Here is a 24,918-nt window from a genome sequence, read left to right on the forward strand (position 1 = left end):
GAGTCCTCTCACTCTGGGTTCACCGAGGCTTGCAAGTTTTGTGAGCCTTTTTAGTTTTGTGGGCCTCTTTCCTTTCTCAGGAGAGAGTGCTGAGCTTTGGAGGAAACAGCCACACAGATATCCTACCTTCCCATGCCCCCATTTAATTAAGTTCGTCCATCAAGCAATCTATCAAAAGCTCAATGACACCTCGTTCTACTAAGAGCCCCAAACTCATCCTTACATGTGGACCTTTGTCCTGTAACAGGTTTCCTCCTGGCGCCTGGCTCTGTCTCCAGCCGGTGTTCTTTGATGCCCACAAGAACCTGAAAACTCTAACCTCTCAGCCTGCTGCTTGTGTCTTTGAGAACTCTCCAAGCCCTTACCACCAACAACACTGTGAGGGTGGGAGAATCTTGAGTGGATGCGATAGGTCTAGCCAGGGGCCATTGGACCAGCCTGACGCAGTGCTGAACAGGGTATAGAAAATGTCGTTCCAAAAAGGCAAATGAGTTAATAACTCACAATGCTTGCTTTGTCCTCTACAAAACCAACAAATTGTTCAATTCACTTAAAAAAAATTCAAGGGCTTTTAAACCCTTTGTGACATTCATAAGTCATGACCCAGCATCTATCTTTCTCCCCCACCATGTGTGTGTGTGTGTGACTGTCTGTCTTGTCTTGTCTCTCTTAAACATAAACACCAAAACAAACTTGACAAAATGGCACTTGCTTTACACAAAGCATTGCTATTTTCTGTTTTATCCCATTGGATTTATTTTTAAAATGTTGGCCATCCATAGTCCTTTAAACTGCTGTTAGAGCCAGCTAAGGAACTGCGGCCCCAGTGTCCATCACAACTTTCCTCTACACTAAAGATCAGTGGCTGGTATTTGCTGGTATTTGCCTCTACATTTTCCCAGGGTCTGTGCTCCTCCCCAAGATGACAGGGCTACAGAAGCTGACTTCTCTTCATGGTGGTTTTTTTTTTTTTTTTTTTTTTTTAATTACAACACTACCTCTAGTACAGTGGTTCTCAACCCTCCTAGTGCTGCAACCATTTACTACAGTTCCTCATGTTGTGGTGACACCAACCATAAAATCATTTCTTTGCTATTTCATAACAGTAATTTTGCTACTGTTATGAATTGTAATATGTGACCCCTAAAGGGGTCACAACCCACAGGTTGAGAACCACCGCTCTGGCAGGAGCAGCAACCACGTCTCCTGTATTCACAGGTGAAAACAGTGGTAGCAGAAGCTTTTATGTTTCCCTGGAAACCACAGGCTAGGGCCTCATTTCTAGACCTCTGGGTAGAGGGGGCAACTTCCTGAATATCATAGCCACACAGACAAACCAGAAAACCGGGGTCTTATGGCAATGTTTCTTCCCAATCTTACCTATAGTTTTATTTTTATCTTTATTTTTTAGATTTATTTATTCTACTCTGTATGAATGGGTGTTTTGCCTATGTGTATATATCTGTATCCTGCATGTGTGAATGATGCCTACTGCAGCCGGAAGAGGGTGTTAGATTCCCGGAACTGGAGTTACAGATGGTTGTAAGCCAACACGGGAGTGCTGAGAACCAAACCTGGATCCTCCGAAAGAACAAGTGCTCTTAACTGCTGAGCCATCTCCCCAGGACTCACCTATAGCTTTGAACCATGCCTTTGTTAATCTTATCTTATATTAAACATCCCGGCTTTGGGTGTCCTTCAGGAAGCTCAGTCGATATAGATAGAGACTGGAAATTCCCATCTTATTTTTGCAGAAACCAAGGCTCAAAGAGGTTTGCAGTCTCTACCTATAAGGCCACACAGTAGTAGTGACAAGTTTATAACTTGGTCTAGGTTTGCTGCTGGCAAATGTATTTCTCTCTTTACCAGTCAGATATATATATATAGAGAGAGATATAGATATAGATATAGATATAGATATAGATATAGATATAGATATCAATGAAGTTGCCACAGTTTTTATTTGCTTTCATGTCTGAATTGTAACAAAACAAATTTATCTCATTTTTCCCTCTTTATCAACTTAAATCGTGTGTAGGCACAAAAGAGTGAAATTCCAAACGTCCTCTAACCTCTCTATGGACTGTTGCACTTAGAATCTTTGAATTCTGCTAAAAAAAAATATGATTATCTCTTGCTCAAACAATGCATACTGTACAGTTGCTATGTTGACAAATCCTATAGATGAATATTTTAGGAGGTCAGTGGACATCTACCTACTAAATTGCTCAAGTGATAAAATGCAGAGGTCTTTTACTCAAAATACCAAGAAGATGCAGTCAGCCAGTAAATGGAAGAGCAGCTGATATAATTCTGCAAAGAAAACAAACTATCCTTACCTGTGATCTAAGCCAAAATCCATCTCTACTTTCCCTTGGTTTGATTCCTTTCACACCATGTCACTTTATGTGTGGACAGTTTTACAGATAAATGCAGTTTTACAGATAAATGCAAATCCTTTTGTGAAATGAGTCAGTGTTTAGCCACCTAAGCACTCCCATATACATCCACCCTGCACACATGTCAAGGTCTCGAAGATGTTTGCTCTCATCTGGGGTTGAGTTCAGACTGGCTCCTCACTTCAAGGTCAATGTCAGGCCATTAGCATCAGCCTCACCTGGGAACCTGCCAGACATACACACTCCCAGGCCCCACCCCAACTGCACTGGAAACTCTGGTGGGGCTGGGCAGGTACCTGTGTGCATGCCAAAGCTGGAAGAACCTTTGCTTAAACATTTGAATCAAACCAGAAATACTTTTCTACCTCAAACCCACAGCCACTTTGTGCAACACCCTAAAACATGTAAAAAGCAAAAGCACACATCAGAATTAGATAGGGCTTGGGCTCACCAATATAATGTCTGACGGCAGTGCCCATAGCTTTCGGAGTTCCTGGCCTGCCTGTCCACACACATATGAAGCTGTGTGCTGATCTGCAGCTGCTTGCTCCTTCCCTCCATGAGAGTTGCAGTCTGTTTCAGCTGACCCAAAAAGTGCGCAGAAAGCAAAAGAAGCAGACATGTGGGGGGAGGGGGGAGGAGCAGAGAGAAGAAGGAACAAGCCAAGCCAGTGATGTGGAGAGCAGGTGTTCAGAAAGCAGATGAAAAAGGAACAGAGGCTGAGTCACTAAGTGCTCACCATGCAAGCACGAGGACCTGAGTTCGGATCCACTGAACCCAGATCCAGGCTCAGTAAGAGACCTTGTCTCAAAAAATAAATAAATAAATAAAATAAAAGTGAAAGCACTCAGGAGGCAGAGGCAGGTGAATCTCTGAGGCCAGCCTGATCTATAGAGTGAGTACCAGGCTGGCCAGAGCTATATAGTGCGACCTCACCTCAAAATAATAAATAAAATAAAGTGGAAGGCTGGAGAGGTGGCTCAGTGGTTAAATCCTTGCCACACAAGCATGAGGAACAAAAATCAGTTCTCAGGGCTCCTGTAATCCCTTGGGTTGGTGTGGCCTCTCACTTGTCAAGTCTCTGAGGAGGAGCCAGGGGTCCTCAGAGCAAGTGGCTAGTCATATTAATGAGCTCTGCATTTGATTGAGAGAGACTGCCTCATTGAATAAGGTGGAAAAGTCCATAGAGAGTGATTCCCAGCTTCAACCTCAGGCTTCCACATGCATATACATGCACGTGTGCATATGAACCCCCCCCCACACACACACACGTGCCTTCACACACATGCAAAAACATATGTACACACGTACACCATACACACATATGAAAAAGTGGAAAAGGAACCTATAATAGAGAAGTAGTTGAAAAAAACATTCAGTGTCTGTCCTCCACACCTACCCATGCATACTTGCACACACAAGAACATGTACACACGTGCCCTACAAAGAAAGAAAGGAAATAAGGAAAAAATAAAATAAAAGGCAAAGGAGGGAAACTGGAGCAGAAGAGAGGCTGCAGTGAAGGAGAGATTACAGCCCTCAGTCAGGAAACAGCTTTCCTCCCAGCATGAGACTTCAGCTAATTGCCCTGTTCCTGAGCTGGAGTGGTCCTGGGCTTGGAAAAGGCCATAAGCATCTTACAGGCCTATGTTCCATCTAATCCCCAACAGTGTGCCCGCTGCAGACAGCAGGCTCAGGCCAGCTGCCAGGTGCTGTGGCAGACACAATGGATTCCAGACGGCCGGGAGCCAGACAGAGACGGGGAGAGGCCCCCATCCTCCTAGACCCCAGACCCTGGTCAGGAGCAGGGACAGGCTTCTTCCTCGGACCATTTAAAGGCTGCATGGGAGTGGTCCAGATTCCTGCTGATTCCAGGCATCTCGGCATTCTTTGCTCCAAGCTTTTCCTCAGAAGTCGGTTGGCCAGAATGAAAAAAAATATCCAATTATTTCAACTGCAAAATTAGAGGGAGGGAGGCAAGAAAGCAGGGAGAGGGCAAGAGAAAGAAGAAAGGTGATGACTAGAAAGGCTCGGTCTTGCTCACTCGCTCACTCCCACATGGACTTGATCTCCACGTGCAGGTTTTTTTTTTTTTTTTTTTACAAGTTTCTGTTTTCCTTTCTTTCTTTCTAATATCCCCTTTCAAAACAGGAATTAGTTTAATCTAGGAACATCACAAGGGAGGTTAAGTCAGCCAGCTAGGAGAAGGACCATCATGCCTGGAAATTGCAGGAGGGAATTAGAAGAAACCACAACTTCACCCAACTCACACTGTGACATGAAACATGTTAGCACTTGGGCAAAGACAGGTGTGGGTAGAGGAGGGCCTTTGAAACCAACTCATCTGTTCCTGGTTGTTAGCCCGGATCTGCCAACCTTGGAAGGTGCCCTCTGCGCGTCCTCCTGGAACCCCATCCCACACCCTGGTCTCCACCCATCATGTCAGACAGCTCCACAAAATGACGGTTTTTATAACCACCCACCCATTGGACTTGGAGAGAAACTGTTTTAAAGAATCAGGAAGAGGAAGAAAAGCAACAGTTGGATACCAAATAGACCATATATCCAAACCATTATGTAAGGCCAGCCTTAAATGAAGGGGGAGAAAGAAAAGTAGGACCACGTGACTCATGGGGCGGGGTGGGGTGGTGGTCTGGAGTCATGATTCATTCACTCACATCTCAATTTGACGGCTGAGAAGATCCTGAAAGTTAAGAGTTTAAAAATGGCCCCAACATGATGACGAGTGGGATGGGGTGGGATGGGTGGACTGGCACGGCCTGGGATGGCACAGATGCAATGGATGAGGCAGGCTGGTGGGAAGTGTTGAGATCTGGGAAGGAAGGGTCCGCACAAAGGACGTGGTCCTATAAGGCAGGAGGCTCTGTTTGAACTGAGGATAATAGAACATTCTTCAGAATTTCCTGTCCTCCTCACCTGCCCTCCAAGGGATGATCTGAAGGCTACACCCCCAATGACACTGGAAACCGGCTTGCGCTACACAAGCAATAACCACTGGTGCCTTGCTCTAGAGAAGCACACTCTCCAGGCTTCTGGTTTAAGTCTCCCCAGGGAAGATATTTACAAATGCACAGGGTCATAGGAGTCACATAAAAGGCTGCCTATGTTTTCAGTTCTTTTTTTTTTTTTAAGCAAAAACGTCCATTTCCCTTAAGAACTGCCTTTACAAAGGGCTGAAGTGATGTCCAACAGTGCTGTCCTCCCTGCCTGACCTGGTGGTCTGCATGAGTGATTATTCTAGAATCTTGATCCTCTAGGCTGCCTTTCCTTCCACCTCTGTCTGTATCTAATCTTTATGACAGAATGCCGCCCCCTTGGGCCCTCCCACCAGCACCCGACCCCACTGTGTCACTCAGTTTATTTTCTTCACCCCCCCTGCTTCCATAGAGCAGAAAATGAGGTGGGGATGCTGCACAATGCAAATGAATGAATGAATGAATGAATGAATGAATGAATGAATGAATGACAGTATCCCCAGGAGACAGAAAATGCAGTTACCCAAAGTCATTGAAATTCTTCGTGTCACCAAAGCTGCCTCTAACATGACAAAGGTGAAACAGAAGTTTCCATATTTTCCACAATTCCAGGTATCTCACTGCACCGTGGATACTGTGTGTCTGCTCTGAAGAGAGAAGATGCTTCCAGAAGGCAGCACATGAGCCTCCTCAGTAAACCTGAGTTCAATAGCTGGGTGGTAGTGGTGGCGGTGCATGACTTTAATCCCAGAACTTGGAAGGCAGAAGCAGACAGATTGCAGTGAGTTCAAGGCCAACCTCAAAGTCTACAAAGCAAGTTCCACGACAGCCAGGACTGTTACACAGAGAAATCCTGTCTCAAAAAAACCAAACCAACCAACCAAACAAACAATAAATAATCTGAGTTCAATGTAGCCAGGAATGGGTGCCTGTAATCCCAGAAATCAAAAGGCTAAGGCAGGAGGATAGTAAGTTTGAGGTCAGTCTGGGTCACATAGTGAGACTTTGTCTCCAAGAGGAAGAGGAAAGCAGCAGTTGCGGAAGGTTAGCATGCTAAGGAATGGTTTCCCAGCATTGTCTTTGAGACAGCTTCCAAGAGATGCATTCTGTCCTTCAGCTCCCCACCATACCACACCCTAAGCATCCAGTGATCGAGTACTGATGTCTTTCTAGAATGATCGCTGGAAAAATCTCTTCATGAACATTTTGCTTGAAAAATATCAAAGTGGAAACATGGTTCAATATTGTACAACTTGCTCTCTCTGCTTGTGGATTAGGTTGTAGCGCTCAGCTATTTCTCTAGCACCATGCCTGCCTGTTGCACCATGTTTTGTGCTGTGATGACAATGACTAAGCTCCTGAACCTGCTGGATGGACTCTTTAAAAGTTTCTTCCACAGTTTGATAGAACATTGGTTGAAAGGAGTGCAGCCAAGACTGTGACCAAAGGTGGCATTATGCTTCCAGACAAGTCCCAAGGAGAGGTGTTGTGCAAGCAACTGTAGTAGCTATCAGATCAGGCACGAAAGGAAAGGATGCAAAGATTGAACAAGTCAGTGAAAGCTGGACACAAAGTTTTCCCAGAATATGGAGGCACCAAAGTAGCTCTAGATGACAAGGATTATTTCTTATTTACAGATGGTGACATTTTTGGAAAATATGTGGGCTGAAATCACTGTTGAAATGGTGTAACATGAACTAACTCTCCATTCTGCTGATGTTCTGAACTATTTCATTATGTAAATAATTTCCATGCCTCCCTTACATACTAAACTGATGATACCCAAACTAAAGAAGAAGAAAGGAAGGAAGAAAGAAAGAAAAAAGAAAGAACGAGAGAAAGAGAAGAGGAAGAACAAGAAGAACAATAACAAGAACAAGGAGGAAGAAAAAAGAAACCAAATTGTACAAGTTGATTCAGTTAGATGCAAAGGTATGTGTGTGTTGGTGGATTGGTTCTGAGCACAGCTATGCTGGGATGTGCTGGGACCTTTGAGAGATGGTGATTAGCACAAAATAATTAGACCACTGGAAATGTCCTAGAAAGGGATTCATGTAGTTCTGGGAACACGGTTAACTGTCAAGAGTGTGAATCGTGAAAGGAATAGATGAGCAGCCCTGGTCTGCCCTCAGTCCAAGTCCTATCATTTCCTCCACAGATTCAGACATCCCTTTTAGAACCTTCCGGGCCACCCCAGATACCACTGCAGACACAGGCTTTTCCTCCTTCCTGGCTTTGTTCTTAGGACTTTCTATCATCACAGCTGCATTTAAACTTCTTTTGTTTAATGCCTGCCTCTGTGAGAGCAAAGAGCATTGCTGTATTATTCTTTATGTTTTTTTTTTTTTTAATCATCTGACATAGTACTGACTCACAGGGGTAGATATCGACTGTTTAAAGTTAATGGCCTAAGCACTGCCACTACACATGCTCACACACACACACACACACACACACACACACACACACACAGATGCACACATGCACACACAGAGATGCACACATGCACACACATGCCTATGTGCATCAGACCACAGTGCAGGATCAGAATGAGACTTGAGAGGATGTGGTGACTAACTACCTCTTTCTCCTTCTCCTATTGTGTGCTTGCTACAGGGCCTGTATTTTCCACTTGTGATTAATCTATCTGGGGATCTTTTCCTATCAATTTTTTAGTTTTCAGTTTAAAGTGTTTAATTACATTTTTTGGCTGCTTATTGAGTGAGCCAATTTGAGTTAGAGAAATATGAGGCTAGTTAGCTACCTTCACTACTCCCCTGCACCGGGCTTAGACCTGAGTGACTGCCCTGTGTTAGACAGACCCCTTAGGCTCTTGAAGGCCAAGGAGGTATGCCCACTGGACTCTGTGTCTCTCCTTCTAGAACACATTCCAAGTCACCAGGCTGACAGATTCTATGTCCCAGTAGCTTCAAGCTCTTGCCTAAGGTCAAAGTGGGCATCTGTCTGAACCTGTCCTCCTAGGGACAGACCACTCCAGGAAGAGTGCTCCCCCAGACCCTAGAGTCCTGGGGAGAGGAGGAGCAGCGGTGCTGAGGGCAGTAAGTATGATGGATGAGTATGTAAGTATGCTGATGTATGAGTAAGAGGTCTACAGGTGCACAGGGACCTACAGCAGCAGGCCTACGTGAGAGGGCCACTTCATTTGTCCTCTGAGCCTGGAGACAACATTCAATTCACAATGTCAAGAGCAGGCCACCTCCCTCACTGTAATCCCATTCCCCTGTGTAACAATGAATGCCACCTTCACACCCGTCTCTATGTTGAGAAACTACAGAACAGTCTGCATGTGTGGGGTGGGTCTTCTTTTCCCCTGACATTTTAGCATGCAGTATAATGCTGGCCACAGCCCTTCTCTTTCCACAGCTCAGGTCTGCTTTCTGAGCTCATATCAATGCAGATCCTTTTATGAGTTCATAGCACTTCCGCCCTGCCTCCAACCTCAAACAAACCTACAGGCTGTATACCTGTGCTGTGTTTATTTTGTAAACTAGAGCCTAGATTCCTAGAAATAGAGTTAGTATTTTGAGTAAAGAGTATAATGTAATTTTATAGCTGTTTCCAAACGTCTCTAGACAAGAGGCCCATCTCACCAGCCTCCCAGCTCTGGATACTATGGGTTGTTTTAAATTTTGAAAACTGAGTTGCTAAAATCTGACTGCCTGATTGATTTTGCTATTGTCCCTCTGACTGCTGGGTGATGGGGGGCCAGCATCATACCAGGCCTCTAGCCATTGGTTCTTCCTGGTGTCTAAATCCCCTAGTTTTATCCACCTTCATTGAGATAGGTGTCAGTCACACCAAGTTATGACCATTTACCCACGTAGTTATAAGCATTATCCATTTTCCCCTGTTATCTACAAAATGTATTTCTCACGTAGCTATCAGATAATCAAATATTTTGGGGTTTGGGGTAGCATTTTCTACTTTCTGTCTAATTTGAAAAGAAATCCCCACTCATCCTAAATCCTACTCTCCTCTTTTTATTGCCATTTGCCTCTCCCCTCCCTTTGTGGTGGAGCCAAGCCAGGAAACAAAGGAGCTCTCAGAAACAGAGAGGCCTTGAAATCTGTTCTCTGGGTCGTTTCTTCTGCTTCTGCTCCCCATTAGGACTGTAAGACTTCTTGTCTTCCAGCAGCCCCTCTTCAAATGTCAGCACAGCTGCAGTAGTAACATTCAAGGCCGTGTCAGGAAACTAGGCTGGCCTTCATGGGAACTCTCCAAGGATGGACATCTTGGAAAAGAGAACAGACAGAAAAGACAAAAGGGAAAGGAGTAAGATGAGGAGGAGGAGGAGAAGGGGGAGGAAGAGGAGTATCAGGAGAGGGAAGAGGAGGAGGAGGAAGAGAGGTAGGGAGTTACCCATGCACCTAACAAGCCAATGAAGCCACTCCTCTGCATAAGTCAGAGGAGTGGATAGATATGGCCGAGAAGCCAGATGCAAGGGCTACACTGTTCCTGACCCCCAGGCACAGGTGGACACTTTTAAGAGGGAAAGCTTGCCCGGCGAGAAGCCCTGTAAGGCAAGGTCAAATATAGAAAAGGCAGAGTAGGAAGGAGATTGGGGATAGCTTCAAAGAGGGGAGGAGTGGAGTGAGGCCGAGGTTTCAGTCTTGGTGAAGTAGAGAGAGACTTCTCTGAAGAATGACGTGATCAAGAACAGACGTGGGATGAGAGCTTTAGAGTAAACCTCTTTCCAGACAGACCAATGGGAAGTGCATGCAGAGGAGAGGTGACAGCAAACCTGGAAAGGTGGCTGCAGGGGACGAGTAGTCTGGCCTTTGTCCTATAGGCAATGGAGATGGAGCTTCAGAACCAGAGAGGTGGGCCTGTCCCGATGCTGGAGCAGGAACCCATCAGAGCATGCCCAGCTCCATCTGATCGTCCCACTTAGGGAGGGGTAAGTCTTAAAAATATAGATCACCTGACTCAGTGGGTCCTCTCTCCTAAACCGATTGAACCCAGATGTGATTCTGCCAATTAGGGACATCTGCTTCTTCCTAGCTGGGTCCCCAAAGGCAGCAGGCATATCTGTAAGATCCCTTAGTTTTTACAGCTACTGTTTCTTCTCTCCTTGCTTCTCTTTGGAAACACCGAAGAGTGGCCGCAGAGAGCTCTACGTTACCCAGGGTCTTTCTCTTGTCTAACTATCTACAGAGTGGACATAGAACACCCACGTCCCCAGAGCAGCTAGCTGATCTGCTTTGAGAAGAGTGACCTGACACCCAATCAGAGAGCATGTGACCCAGATGTAAGCCAATCTACATCTCATAAGCCTCTAGCCAAAAACAGGCTCTTGATCCACTCAAAGTTGATGAAATGCAATTAAGACTGCCTGGGAATGCTGTACCAAGTAGCATCTTCCTCCTTCTCCCTCCTTCCCTTTCTCCTCCTCAGTAGAACTTGGAAATCCCTCACCTTGTGATCCTGCAGGATCCAGTGATCCTGCAAAGGGAAAGCTTTCTTTGTAGCAAGCAGACTCTGGGAGAAACTGCCGGGTCTGAGTTATATAACCTTAGGGAATAAGGTCATGTGTGGATCATACCAGGCAGCCCCATGCTGCTGCTTGCTTAGCACAGCCAGTAAATCCCCTCTTTTGATTCGATTGCTAGATTTAGATTTCTTGTCGATTTGCAACTGAAGGAATTATCACTGTGCTACGTACAAAAAGTCCTTCTAAGAACTATTCTTCCTCCAGTACAGAGAAGCAGGAACCTTTAGCCTGCTTTACAAGGAAAATGAGCGACCCCCAGACCCCAGAAATTCAATCTGGAAAATTTAGAAAGTTTCTAGAAGTGGCAAATAGGATGTTTTCTTTGGTCAGTCGAAGAATGCTGTCCCAGTAATTAAATGTTACCATCGCCTTGCTTTTTGGCTATGATGCAATCTGACAATGTTTGGGTGGTACATTGTAAACAAACGTTTCTTTACATCTGTAATCCTAGCACTCTGGAAGCAGAGGCAGGAAGATGGAAATATCAAGACTGTCTAACAACATCCTAGCACAAATTGTTTTTTTTTTATTTTATATTATGTAATATAAAGAGTTCTGAAAACATTGGGGAGAATTGTGCTGGGATGAGAGCACATGATTCCCACAAACAGAAAAAACAAGGTTAATCATAAATAATGAGTCTAGGGGCTGGAGCTATATTTTAAGTTGATAGACTGCTTGCCTAACATTCAAGAGGCCCTGGGTTTCATCCCTAGCATTGTATAAACCAGGCATGGCTTTGCATGCCTGTGATCCCAGCACTCAGGATGTAGAGATGGGTGGATCAGAAGTTCAAGGTCATCCTCTGCTACACAGTGAGATCAAAACCAGCCTGAGATAATACTCTAAAGTATTTAGACAGGATGTGTCTTAGCAGAGGTACAAAGCAGTGCTTAGCGGAGTATACAATAAGGCTGCCTGTGTATTCTTATAACAAGGTGCAGACTGGAGTGGCTCATATAACCGTACAGCAGGAAGTAAAAAGGGAGAAAGGCATTAAACCTTACCAGATAGCTGTGTTGAGGGGAGGAAGGGCAGTTTCGTTGTATGAAGTAGTAGCCATTTCTCCTTGCCTTTCAGTCCTGTAGCTGAACCAGGCAATTGTTGATTGTGGTCTATTTTGTCTACCACCATGTTTTTGGATACAATGAGGTCATTTGTTAGGGCATGCTCATATGTCCATATTTCCACACAAAATGATGAAAGGGGTGTCGGTCTGACCCCTCCCCTAGTTTCCAGTGTACCACTTCCACCTGCACCCCATCCCAACTCAACAAAGATTTAGGCATAGCCCTATGAGGCTTTGTGTTACTGGAAAGGGCACACTTGCTGCCCACTGCTCGGGAAGCAAGACAAATGCTCCTGTTATTGGGACCTCATCTGGTACCAGCTGTCTTACATAGGTGTAACCACTGGCTGCCGCAGCCTTATGAATTGTTCCCAAACTTAGTGGCTTTGAAAAGTAACATTCTCTTTAGCACATGGTTGTGTAGGATTGTTGCCTGGTTTAATTTTGTTGTATGGTTCTTATTTCAGAGTATACAGTCAGAGGAAAGTGACGGGGAATGCACTTCTGTGTATGTGTGTCTTATTGATGGTTTAATAAAGCACTGTTTGGCCAATGAGGCAGCAAGTTAGGCAGAACTAGGAGTCGAGGAGGATTCTGGAAAATGTAGTAAAAAGAAGTCTTGAGATACAAGCAGGAAGTGACATAGCAGGCAGACTCATATATAAGCAGGGACAAACAGGAAGTCATTCTCTTGCTCTTGCCCTCTTCTCTATGGAGCTGCCATGTGAGCCCGGGAAAAGGAGCCAGCAGAAGGCATCCTCCATAAGATAAGTCTTACAATTATGGTTGATAATTAAGACTGAACTAGCAGATGAGAAATCCTAGTCATTGGCCAAGGAGCATTTGTACCTAATATAAGTCTCTGTGTGTTACTTGGGACCTTAATGTGGCAGTGGGTGGAATTCGGGAGGCCTGGCGGAAAGCACCCATGTGGCTGCAGGGCTCAGGTGGCTTTGGCAGAAAGGCTTATTGTTACAGGAAAGCTCCTTAATTTCACCTAAGCTCACCTCTTAGACCCAAGAAAACCAAGAATTGAAGAAGAAAACCAAGAAAAGAAGAAAGGGTGCTATGTCACCCTTTGGAACCAACCCCACCTGATTTTGTAAATAAAGTTTTATTGGAATAGAGCCATGCCTGTTGATTTCTGAAGTGTCTGTGACTACCTTCATGTAATAAGGGCTGGATCATGGTAGTTTATAGACTAGTAATCTACAAAGCTGAAAATGCATGCTATGGTCCTTTACAGAAAATGTTGCCTCCTCCTGCTCTTGAATACAGTCTCCCTGAGTCTATGAGTGGTGAATTCACTTAAAATAGTCTATCAAGCATGTGTTGTGAACAGAGCTTTGGAGAAATAAAGAACCACAAAGACAATAAACCCCAACTGTTTGAACCCAACTGATATATTTCTATCCCGTCATATCCTTTTCCACTAGGAAATTTTAAAACAGGAATTTAAAAACCAGAAGTCTGCTTATTTAAAACATGTTTGTAAGCATCTTCTATAAATTGCAAGCACTGCCCTGAGCTTTGGGATTCTATCACTAAGTCAAAAGTATATGAACCCAAGTGTCTGTCAATAGAGACTCCACTGGGCAGGGGTACATGAAGATACCATTTTTCATTTCTGTCCCCCAGATGACAGAGCTCGTGAGGGCAGAATTGGGTCTCCAGTGCAGGTTGAACCCACTGGGATGCAGGTCCTTCTAGATGTACTTTTGTGTCATTACAGAAGAGCTGGTGGTTTCAATGGCTCTCCCTCGCCTTCAGTTCTGAATCTCGATCTCTTACAAAAGCCAGGGCAGTGCATCACACAGCCAGCAGACCCCTATCAGGACAGGAAAGCTCACCTTTGCCCTTCCTCTCAAGTGTCCTCTCAAGAGCAGACACCAAAGTCAGACCTGGGTGTATCGAGAAATCCTGATTAGAGGTACTGCTGACCATGCCCGCTTGGGCTTAGTCACAGGTAACTGTGACAAGTCAGATCCCAGCCCCATGAACCCGAGACATAGTTGATTTTTTTAAGTGAATTTCTGTCAGGCACAAAATGTGCATATTAGATACAAAGGTGTGATTTCCTATGAGATCACAAAGCAGCAGGAGGTGAGAAATAATTTTTTAAATTTCTATGGCCCAAGTGAGGAAGAGTAATATGAGGCGAGAGGAAAACCTGAAAGGGGCTCACAAAAGCAAGTCTAACCCCAGTCATGATCAGGCACAAGAGCCTTGGGGACCATTCCTTCTGCTCTGCTTTCAGCCAGAAACACCCTCTTCTCTCTGCAGACCCCTCAAGGAGAGTTAGCCAAGGGCCAGGTGCCTATGAACACAGTACTCTTTCCCAGCATGTGAGAGACTGAGGCAGGAGAATTCTTAGTTTAAAGCCATCATGGACTACATATTCAGTTCAAGGCCAGCTAAGACACACAGTGAAATTCTGTCTGGAAAAATTGGGACTGGGGTGGATTTTGTATTTGTGCCATAATTGTAGGATTATTATATGGGAAAACATTTCTACCCAAACCCTTGCTTTCTTCCACAGTTCTGCCCTATAGAAACTACTTTCTGGAGACCTAAAATGACTCTGTTCCGTGTACTATACTGTAAATCCCCTACAGTAGCATCTGAACCACAGGAAAATTACCAGTGGGTATTTATTATTCTCAGGCTAAATTCAAAGGCAACTTGACCTTACAAACAATGACTGAGCTCTTTCCTGATATCTTGAAGGACTTCTCTGACACCTGGCAAACATCATTAGGACCCAGCCATTGACAACTTGAGGGACTGAGAGCCACATCTGTGGAGTATCAGGCATTTCAAAAGCTTCTATCCTTATTTAGGAGCAAGAAAAGAATGACTTGATCACAGGACTAGAATCTCATGAGAGCCTATGGACTCTAAATTCTAGTGTGTCTAGTCATCATTCAACTAATACTTGAGTTTCTCATGGGAGACGAAGTCCAGACGGCCAGGAATGATGGAGCCAAACAAGTCCCTGTCACCATGGAACTTCTAAGTCATAGAAACAGGTCAACAGAAACATATGCAATTTAATAGTAATTGAATATTATTTTAGAAAATACAGCTAAGACAACTAAAGTGAGCTAAGTGAGAGATGAGACATAGCTGGTGCTGTGTTCTTGGGATCCTGGGAAGAGCTCCCATGAAGAAGATCCTAATAGCAATGGACTTAGGGACTTATGGGACAGAGAAAAGGTCAGAACAACAGGGACCCTTGGAATGTGCACAGTGTAGGAGGGGGGCTTGCATGTCCCGGAGAGGGATGTAGATTATATTCTAAACATGTCAAGCAGTAGGGGAATCCCAGCAGAGATTTTAAAGTAGCTGTGATTTTAACTGCTCTCTGAAGAAATTCTAAGAAAAGACCAGGAGGAGGAAGAGAAGGAAGGGAAACAGCTGTAAGTCCATTGTCAGAGTGACATGGGTCTGGAGTGGAGGCTGCTGCTATGGTCCTGTCTGATCACGGTAGATGTTTGCAGGAGGACTGATATGAAAGGAGTATTTTCTGGCAGAACCCTGAAGGAAGCCAGGTACTGACCTACAGAGACTCTCTGGTACCTGATGGGAAAGAGTTGTTGAGGGAGAGAAAGCAGAGGTCTGATGGGAGGCGGGCACTCTGGCTCCTGAATTTAAATCCTGGGAGCAGAGATGTCCCACTTTCATTTGGGACTCAGGCCTGCTCCTTGCCTCTAAGCAAACGCCTGCAGAAAATGGCTTCCCTCAAAGAATACTCAGAAATTCCTTTCAGTTCCCCTTTCTGTTGGCTGTGCTGTAGACAGGGCTGGGCCAGATACCCTCCACACCCTGGGTCTATCCATCCGGAAGTACTGAGTCAACAGCCCTTGCCCAGAATCTACCTCAGTCTCTTCCCACACCTCAGAGAAACCGTTCCCAGGAATGAGGTGGGGCAGCAGGAGGAGAGGGCTAGGTGTGTGCCTGAAGATCTCAGGGATGGGAGGCTCCTAGGATCAGGAGCCCGGGCCTCTTACTTGCACAGGGATGCCCAGAGAGCCTGCGGCACAGCTTACCGGATTCCATGGTCTGTTTCTCATCAGCTCCCGATTCAGAACCATCCAGGATCACCCTTCAGCAATACTACTCTATATGAAACCGTGGAAGGTTTGCAGGAAAGGAAGGATAAATTTATCCATGATTTATAGAATGCCCAGCCCTGGGCTAAGGGTGTTGTGTTGAATAATCTCTGTTAATCCTCACCCAGCCCTGGGAACTAGCACTGCACTTGTGATATTTAAACAGCTGAGATTGAGGAAGACTTGGAAAACTCACTTAAAGTCACATAGCTTACAGGTGATCCTTGGCCTAACTATCTGACTCCACTATCTGAACCATTGAGAGAATTTCCAAGGGGAAAAGTTTGCACAGTGTGTTATGAGTGACAGCTAAAGAGAGATTAAGAACCAGAAAGTACAGCTGAACAACCAAACATTCAACAACAAAGGATATGCCTATAGTCATTACCAGATACACTGGAAGCACAGAGTCTTTTGCAGATCAATAACAGTCCAATAAATAAATAAATAAATATGGGACTGGGTAAAGCACATACCCAGCTTGAGGGAGATCCCAGGTTAAGCCTCTAATACTACAAAAAAGTATACGCAAACACATAAATAATTCCAATTTTAATTTTTAAAAAGAGGCTTGACAGACATGGTGGCAAATACCTATAATCCCATCATGTAAGAAGCAAAGGCACAAAGATCAACTGTTTGGTGCCATCCAGGTTACATAAAGATTATGTCTGAAAAGATGAATCACACAAACAAAAAAGTTCTACAACACAGGAAATGATGACATGAACATGTGATCCCAGCACTCAGGAGGTAGAGGCAGGAAGATCAGAAGTTAAAGACCATTCTTGGCTAGATAGCAAGGTTGAGGTCAGCCTGGACTACTAGAGGCCCTGTTGTTTTCGTTTTGGCTTTTGTTGTTGTTTTTTAAAGCTCTTAAAATGCATAAACAACGGCCAGGTGCTGGTGGCTCACGCCTTTAATCCCAGCACTCGGGAGGCAGAGGCAGGTGGATCTCTGTGAGTTCGAGGCCAGCCTGGTCTCCAGAGCGAGTGCCAGGATAGGCTCCAAAGCTACACAGAGAAACCCTGTCTCGAAAAAACAAAACAAAACAAAATGCATAAACAACAAATAAATAGTCTCGAGGAACCAGTTTCCCCCTCCCCCATTTAAGAACACGTAGAAACAGCCATCTATGAAGAATAGGCCATCACTACTTGGAACCTTGCCCTTAGACTTCTTAGCCTTCAGTACCTTAAGCAGTGAATTTCTATTGCTTACCAACTTATTGTAAAAGCTATCACAACATAGAAAGGGAAAGTGTAATACTCTTGTTGCTTTGTATTTATCTAAAGATTTCATATTTTGTTATAAAAACCTCCTCCACCTTTTTAAATCTCTTCTTCTCCCACCCAACAACCTAACGCTCTAAGTGCTGTTCTGTTCAAAATTATGTAGCAACTACAATAATGACTGAACTAGCAAAACATGACTGCAATGGTGGCATGATCATCATGGGAGTCACCAACCACTTTCTGTCTGGATTAAGTCCCACAAGATGAAACCTATATTGACACCATTATCAGGCCAAGAGCAGTGGTTCAACAAATCAGAGGCCCTAAGGGAGAACCTGCTACAATCATTCCTTATATGTACATAATACTAAATCGAATCCTAATGATTTAAGACTGTATTCACAGATCAATGCATCTCTCAGCCCTCATCTGAGAAGGTTCTATTGGCAGCATTTGGTGATTAACACAGTGACCCACAGCTGACCAGGGTGCACAGAGTAAGAAACTGCAGAATGTTCAGCCCTAAAGGAAATATGTATACTGAAAACCCCCACCAAAGGCTCAGAGATCATTGTAGAAGAGGAGACAGAGAGAGTGTAAGAGCCCAGGGTGGCAGATGAGTAAAAGGAAACTGTCTTCTGGACACAGCAAAACAGTTGCACAAATGTACTCACAGTGATGGTTGTGACGGTATGCACCAAATCCATGCAAGCCCAAGCCAGACAAGACCCCAGTATAGAGAGGGGAACTTGCATTCAATCCCACCCCAAGCCATGAAGCAATTGGTAGTTGTTAATTTGCTAATTTTCCAAGTGACCTTTCTTTCAATTTTTGAGGAATTCTTCATGTGTTCTAAATACAGACCCTAAGTCAAATCTATGATTTCTCAAAATTTTACACCCCTGTAGATATCCATCTCGTCCTACTATCATAGTCCTTCCTAGAGCTATTTTTTATAACTGAGAGAGGGAGGGATGGTTTTTTCTAAGAGCATATCCCCTAGTAAGTCAACCACACTCCAGTGGAAGACCACACACCCAAGAATATTTTGGGCAGCACAATTTAATCTGTATTTACAGGTTTTCTTGTTCTAAAGGACACAAAATTGGGTAGCTAGCCAAGAGCAGGGGACCTGGAAAGAGTAGGAGGGATGAGTATGATCAAGATGAGTACGATCAAAACACATTATAGGAAACTCAAAACTTCCAAAGAACTAATAAAATTTTTAATTAAAAAAGTAGCAGCAAATCTGCTTGGATTGTCTTTATTATTCCTGTTGAAGTATTATAGACAAGAACTTATAGCAAATTCATCTATACTGTCCAAGATTGTTGAGGGCCATAAAAACAGCTTTGCTTCTTTTTGACTTAAGGTCAGGGAGTTCAAAACTATCCATACTCTTCCAAGGTTAAAGTCATAAAACCTAAAGGTCTAAGAGATGGCTACTGTAGGATGTTTGGTCTTAGGCATAAATATCTTATTTAGATAGCAAGAGACTTGGTCTAAGGTGTGGTTACTCTTAACCCACAAGGTCAGATAAAGAGAGATTTAGTCTACTCAATGTTTGGAAAATTAAGGAAGTAAGTCTATTTGTTCCTTGTATCTTGGTAAAGAAGTCTCTTGCCTTTTTCCACTTTTTGGTTTGGGTATATTAGAATGTTGAAGAATAAACTTGTGGCATCCAGTATTCACTGGAATGCCCTCCCAACTATTCTGTGTCTCTATCTTTTCCTTAGTACCTTTACTGCCATTTTCTCAATCCACACTCCCCCTCTCAGGTACCAAAGCGGGCAAGTCGGCTGGATGTGACTGAAGCCCAAAGTCAGGTTCCTACAGATGGTCCCTCAATGTGGGGCTGCTACAGTTGGCAACAACACAAGGTAAAGCAGGAGACACACTGAAACAGACTTGGGAGTTGCGATGCAGTGTCTGAACAGCTTTATAGAGTAGAACAGGAAGAAAGCAGGCTGAGAGTTCTCCCTGTTAGATATTATATATGCAAAAAAAGAATTGCTTTGCATTATAATTGTTAGAACACAGGCAGAGCAACAGTCTGGCTTAACACCATTACAAAGGGGAAGTCCTACTCTAGGATCTTAACTCAAACTTGATTGGGAAGAAAGTCCCTTGAAGGTTACACAGAGTTAGAGCTTGAGCTGCAGTTTCCATCCCCACTGGCAACTTCCTTGTTTCTAGATTTTCCTCGTTTCACATGTCAAAGAAGATCCCAGCAATTGTTGAATGTGCTTAAATAATTTGCTGTCTGGCAAAAGGAACCACAGGGAAGGAACTGTTTCCCTATGGGATGCCCTAGCTCAGGGTCTAGGGACCTTCCCAGCCTGTGCACTGACTCCCGTTCATTTATGTTCCTCACCCCCTGGACAGGGCGTGAGGGCTCTTACACCAGGCTCCTGGTAAGCTGACCACCTTGACACTGCCGTCATCTTCCAGTTCAGCCTGTGCAGAAGTAGAGCAGCCTTTGGGTCCCATGGCCAGTCTTTCTTTGCATTATCTTACTTTTGCTTCCTAAACTTTCATGAGCTCCTGGCTCTTAGGATCTTGAGGGATGTTATATTCATAAAACTTTGGGGGTTTTTTGTTTAGTTTTGTTTTGTTTTGGGGGTTTGTTGGTTTGTTTTTAAAGACAGGGTTTCTCTGTGTTATAGCTCTCAAAATTCTGTTTTTAATTATGAATCTGAATTTGTACTTGGAGGGCTTTTTGTATTTTTTATAATTATTTTTATTTTAGAGGCACTCATATTTACATATCCATCCCCCCATTTCCTCACCCTCCCATCCTCCCATGTTCCCCTCCAACCCACCCCCCCAACTCCCCAGGGATAGTGAGGCCCTCCACGGGGGACTGTCAAAGTCTGTCATATCATTTGGGGGAGGGCCTAGACCCTCCTTGCTGTATCTGGGCTGCAATAGTATCCCTCCATAGGGAATGGGCTCCCAAAGTACATTTGTGCTCTAGGGATAAACACTTGCTCCACTGTTAGAGGTCCCATAGACTGTATTGGCCTCCTAGCTGGCACCACATTCAGAGGGCTTGGTTTGGTCCAATGTTGTATCCCCAGCTTTACAACTAGGGTCTCCATGCTCTCAGTAGGTCAGGTCAACTGTTTCTGAGGATTTCTCCAGCCCGTCTTGGCTCCTTTGTTCATCCCTCCTCCCTCTCCACAACTGGATTCCAGGAGTATGGTTCAGGGCTTAGCTGTGGGTGCTTGTTTCTGCTTCATTGAGATTGATGTCTACCTTGGTTACCTTTCCTAGAGCCTTCATCCAGTAGCTGATCAAAGCATTTGGAGTTTTGTACAGTGGACTTGGGCATCGGAGGTCATAAGACTTCACAGACCTTGGAGACCAGTCCCTGGGACATTGCATTTTAGAGCAGTGTTTTTCTCAGCTCTTCTTTAAAGTGGCAGAAAGGAGTTAAAACAGGTTTCCACAGTGCCCCTTGCTGCTGACACTGGGCATCTCTCTACTTCTGTTCTGGGGAAATCTGATCTACAACCCCACTGCCTCTGTTTTCAGTCTCCACACAGATATGTTCCTTAGAAAAACAGCTACGTATGGAGGCTGGCCTGGTGGGGACTACCTGCGATCCCAGGACTTGGGAGGTTGAGGTGTCAGGATCAAGAGTTCTTAGCCAGCCTGGGCTAAATAGCAAGCTCTCGTCCCAAAACTAAAATAAAAAGTAAAAAGCACAAGCTGGGAGAAAAGAAATTCTAACTTTTCCAGAAAAAAACATAAATTGGGACATCATTTAAAGTGCCCTCAGTCATAGCAGCTGTGTCCACATTGAACATATAGAAAATTTGTATCTTTAAAGTTTCCACACTGATAGGAATGTATGCTGAGGTTCAGTCCTGCCTGGTGGAAATCCACTGTAGTCATCTTTTACATGAGAGGAGAATTGTTTGTAGTGGCTCCCAATCTATGGCCTTGGCTGCCCAAGTCCACTGCATAAAATGAAGTAGTGTTTTCATGTAAGCTACACTTAGTCGCAATCTAAACTAATCATTCCTAAATTTCTCTTGATATCAAATGCAATGTGTGAATAGCTGGCTGCACTGTGGTGTTCAGGGAATAAAGATACACAAAAATATGGGCATATTCCAAGTACATAATTTTTGTCCTTCTGAATCTTTTTTATCTGTAGGTTGTGGAATCCATAGATACCCACAGATTAGAGAGCCAACTGTATGAGTGACATGTGTTTGTGAATTTAAATTTGCTAGTAGCCACCTTAAAAGTAAAAATAACAGATGAAATCAATTTTAGGAATATATTTTATAACATGAATAAATAAAAGATCTAGAGATTGATATTGGGGTCCAAACTTCAAGCTGAATATTAGAAAAGCAAAGCAGCTGGCCACTAGCTTCTTACCTCTACCTCAGGCTGAAAGGACTGATCCTGTCTCCAAGAGCTCTCACCAAGCCTCAGTCTGTAACCTCTCCTCGGGGTGGCTGGAAAATGAATGAATCACCACTGCCTGATCTCTATAGCTTGAAGCTGACTTTGCTTTTCTGAACCCTCAGTCAAGCTTTAATAAATCACAAATAATATATCACTACAATATTTTATTTATGTAACATTAACAAACATCATCATTTGAACATATAGTAAATGTTAAAAATTGTTAAAAGGCTTCCAGTTCCTTCTTTTTAAAAGATTGATTTTAATTTTTAAATTCTCTGTGTGTGAGCACACATCCAAATGTGTGTGGAGCTGTGCACACCAGTATAGGTACCTGTAGAATCCAGAAAAAGGCATCAGATACCCTAGAGCTTTAGTTACAGGCAGTCATGAACTAATCTAAACCAAACAGTTGAGAACACTAATCTGCTCTATGCAAGAACAGTATGGTTCCACTAACTGCTCAGCCATATCTCCAGAGATGTTTCATTTTTGCCGAGTCTCTGGGCTCTTGCCTGCTTCTTAGAATAACAGTGTGTCTCAGTTTGGGTAAAACATTCTTCGTGTGTACCAGTTGGCCGTGTTGAAAGGAAAAGACCTAACTAGCACATGCCATCTGGCAAAATCCCTAAGGATCATAATCCTTACCTGTTCCTTCAACATTGGCTTTCCTGAAGACCTGTCACTGGCTCTGTCCTGGAAAGCTGAATAGACATTTGTATGAATAATTAATTTGTGGTGTCCTTTCCTTCTCTTTAAGCCATTCCATAAAAGCCTGTCAACATTGACATACATTTTCTTTGAAATCTGAAAATGAGCTTTCAAAAAAGAAATTGAAGAAAGCATAAGGGTTGAATTTGCTAGCAAAGTTCTCATAGCCTTGGTCTCACGGGGTCCACTGAAAGCTAATACCATAAACTTGTAATACTTTGACTTCTCAAAGGAAATATGTCACTGAATACCCACTGCAGACGAAGCCAAGTTGTTCAGTAACACTTGAGACCCCAACTCAACACCATACTAAGCCAGCCCCATTCTTCTGAGCAAGCCAGGAAAGCAGGAGACTTGTGATCCTTAAAGAGGTCAGGAAAGGACTGCTTGCCAGGCCCAGCTCAGGGGCTGTCACAGCACGTTTCTGGGCTACACTTCTTCCCTTTGCTCCATCCTCTGCAGTGAGCATGGGGGTCCAGATTGGTCACTACTTGGCCTCTGTCCAGTGCACTCACAAGCCTCTAAGTTGGAATCATTCTTCCTCTTCCCAGGAACTTCCTCTGCTAGAGGCCACATGTTCCTTGGCCAGCCTGTCAGTCCTGAAGGTGCACCGGTCTTCTTCCCTGCCTACTACGTTTGCCTCAGCAACCTGCTTCTGAGTCACAGGACTCTGGGCACAAAGGCTCCAACTCTTGGAGGGTGCTCCTCTGAGTAGTCCTGGGCTGGCAAAGCCTTCTATAGAGGATATTCATTCATTTCCTCTGTCTTCCCCGTTTTCTCTCCCTCCCTCCTTCTATTCTCTGCTTTCCTTCCTCTCTTCTAAGTACAATGCATCCTGACCCTGTCCCAAGGGCTGAGCTAGATGATCCCCCATGTAAGAGGTGACTCCCACCTTGCCTTTGACTTACACTCATTTACATGAACCTTTGAGCTCAGCCTTGCTATTCACTGGCTCTTCTACTAAAAGCAACCCAAATCCCTTCCAAGCTAAATGGCTACTACCTCATCCAAAAGCAGCCAAGGAGGAGCAGAGTGCAAGGTTTTCACAGTCTCGAGGCATCCAGGCACAACGTAGAGTTTCAGAACCTAGAAGTCTAGTTTATTCATCACCCATCAATTCATTTCTTCAGTCATGTATTCTAACGTGTCCTCAGATACTCCCACTGTAGAGAAGGTTGCTAAGGCATTGAGAAACATTAACGATGGAATAAGACAAAGGTAAGCTGGGAGAGTTGGTCACTGGCCTCAGCTCTCTTAACTCTGGGAGTTGTGAGAATAGTAACTTCGGAGTTCAGTGCAGATAACAAGCATGATAAAGAAGTAAATTGGGGATGGTGGTACATACCTCTCATCTTAGCACTCAGGAGGCTGAGGATCTCAAGTCCACGGTCAGCTATCCTGTCTCCAAAACAAATAAAGTGAAATAGCTCTACCAAAAAGAGGATAAATCAAGCTGGAGAAATAGCCCAGCAATTAAGAGCACCTGCTGCTCTTCCAGAGGACCCAGGTTCAATTTCCAGCATCTACATGGCATTTCACAACCTCTATAGCCCCAGTCTTAAGGAATATATGACCTTTCTTGGCCTCCAAAGGTTCCAGACAGATACACGCAGGCAAAACATCCACAAAAAAATTAAAAATCAATAATTTTAAGTGAGTGAATTGAGAGAGAATAAATTTATTACCTCGCAACAAATTTCCACAAAGACATGCTTTTCACAATCGTAGGTGTAAAATACAGTTTGAACAAACAACCGGCCTGCAGAAGTGCTTGTCCGCAGCAGAAATGCTCAGACAGAATCCTGCAGGGTTACCCCATCCGCAAGTAAGAAGCAGACAAAGAAAGGAAATGTGGGGCTTAAACACCAGAGCTTTATTTCCTCATAGCGGGGAGAGGTTTAAGATCATGGCAGGTAAATTTACTGTGGTGTGGAGTCTTCTCTCCGTAGCTTGTCTGTCTTCTCTCTGTGTTCATGTATGGTTGTTCTTCTATATCTCACTCTGCCCATCCTACAAGAACACATGTCATATTCACTCATGGCCTGTGATGGCTGTTGGTGATGGTCAACTTGACCCTCCAGGGAAAAGGAACTCAGTTGAGGCATTGCCTCCAGTAGATTGGCCTGTGAACAAGTCTGTAGAGGCCTCTTATTATTATTATTATTATTATTATTATTATTATTATTATTATTAGTGATTGATGTGAGAGGATCCAGTTTGTGGGCAGTGCCATCCCTGGGCAGATGGTCCTGGGTTATATAAGTAAGGCAGTTAAGCAAGCCACGGAGAGCAAGCCAGTAAAGAGCACTCCTCCATGGCTTCTGCTTCAGTTCCTGCCTCCGGGTTCCTGCCTAGAGATCAATGTCCGGGCTTCTTCCCCTTGTGATGAATTGTGAGCTGGAAGTTATAAACTAAATAAACCCTTTTCTCCTGTAACTTGGTTTTTGTTAGTGTTTTAT

The sequence above is a fragment of the Cricetulus griseus genome, chromosome 3 (genome assembly GCF_003668045.3).
Source record: "Cricetulus griseus strain 17A/GY chromosome 3, alternate assembly CriGri-PICRH-1.0, whole genome shotgun sequence".
Classification (NCBI taxonomy): Eukaryota; Metazoa; Chordata; class Mammalia; order Rodentia; family Cricetidae; genus Cricetulus; species Cricetulus griseus.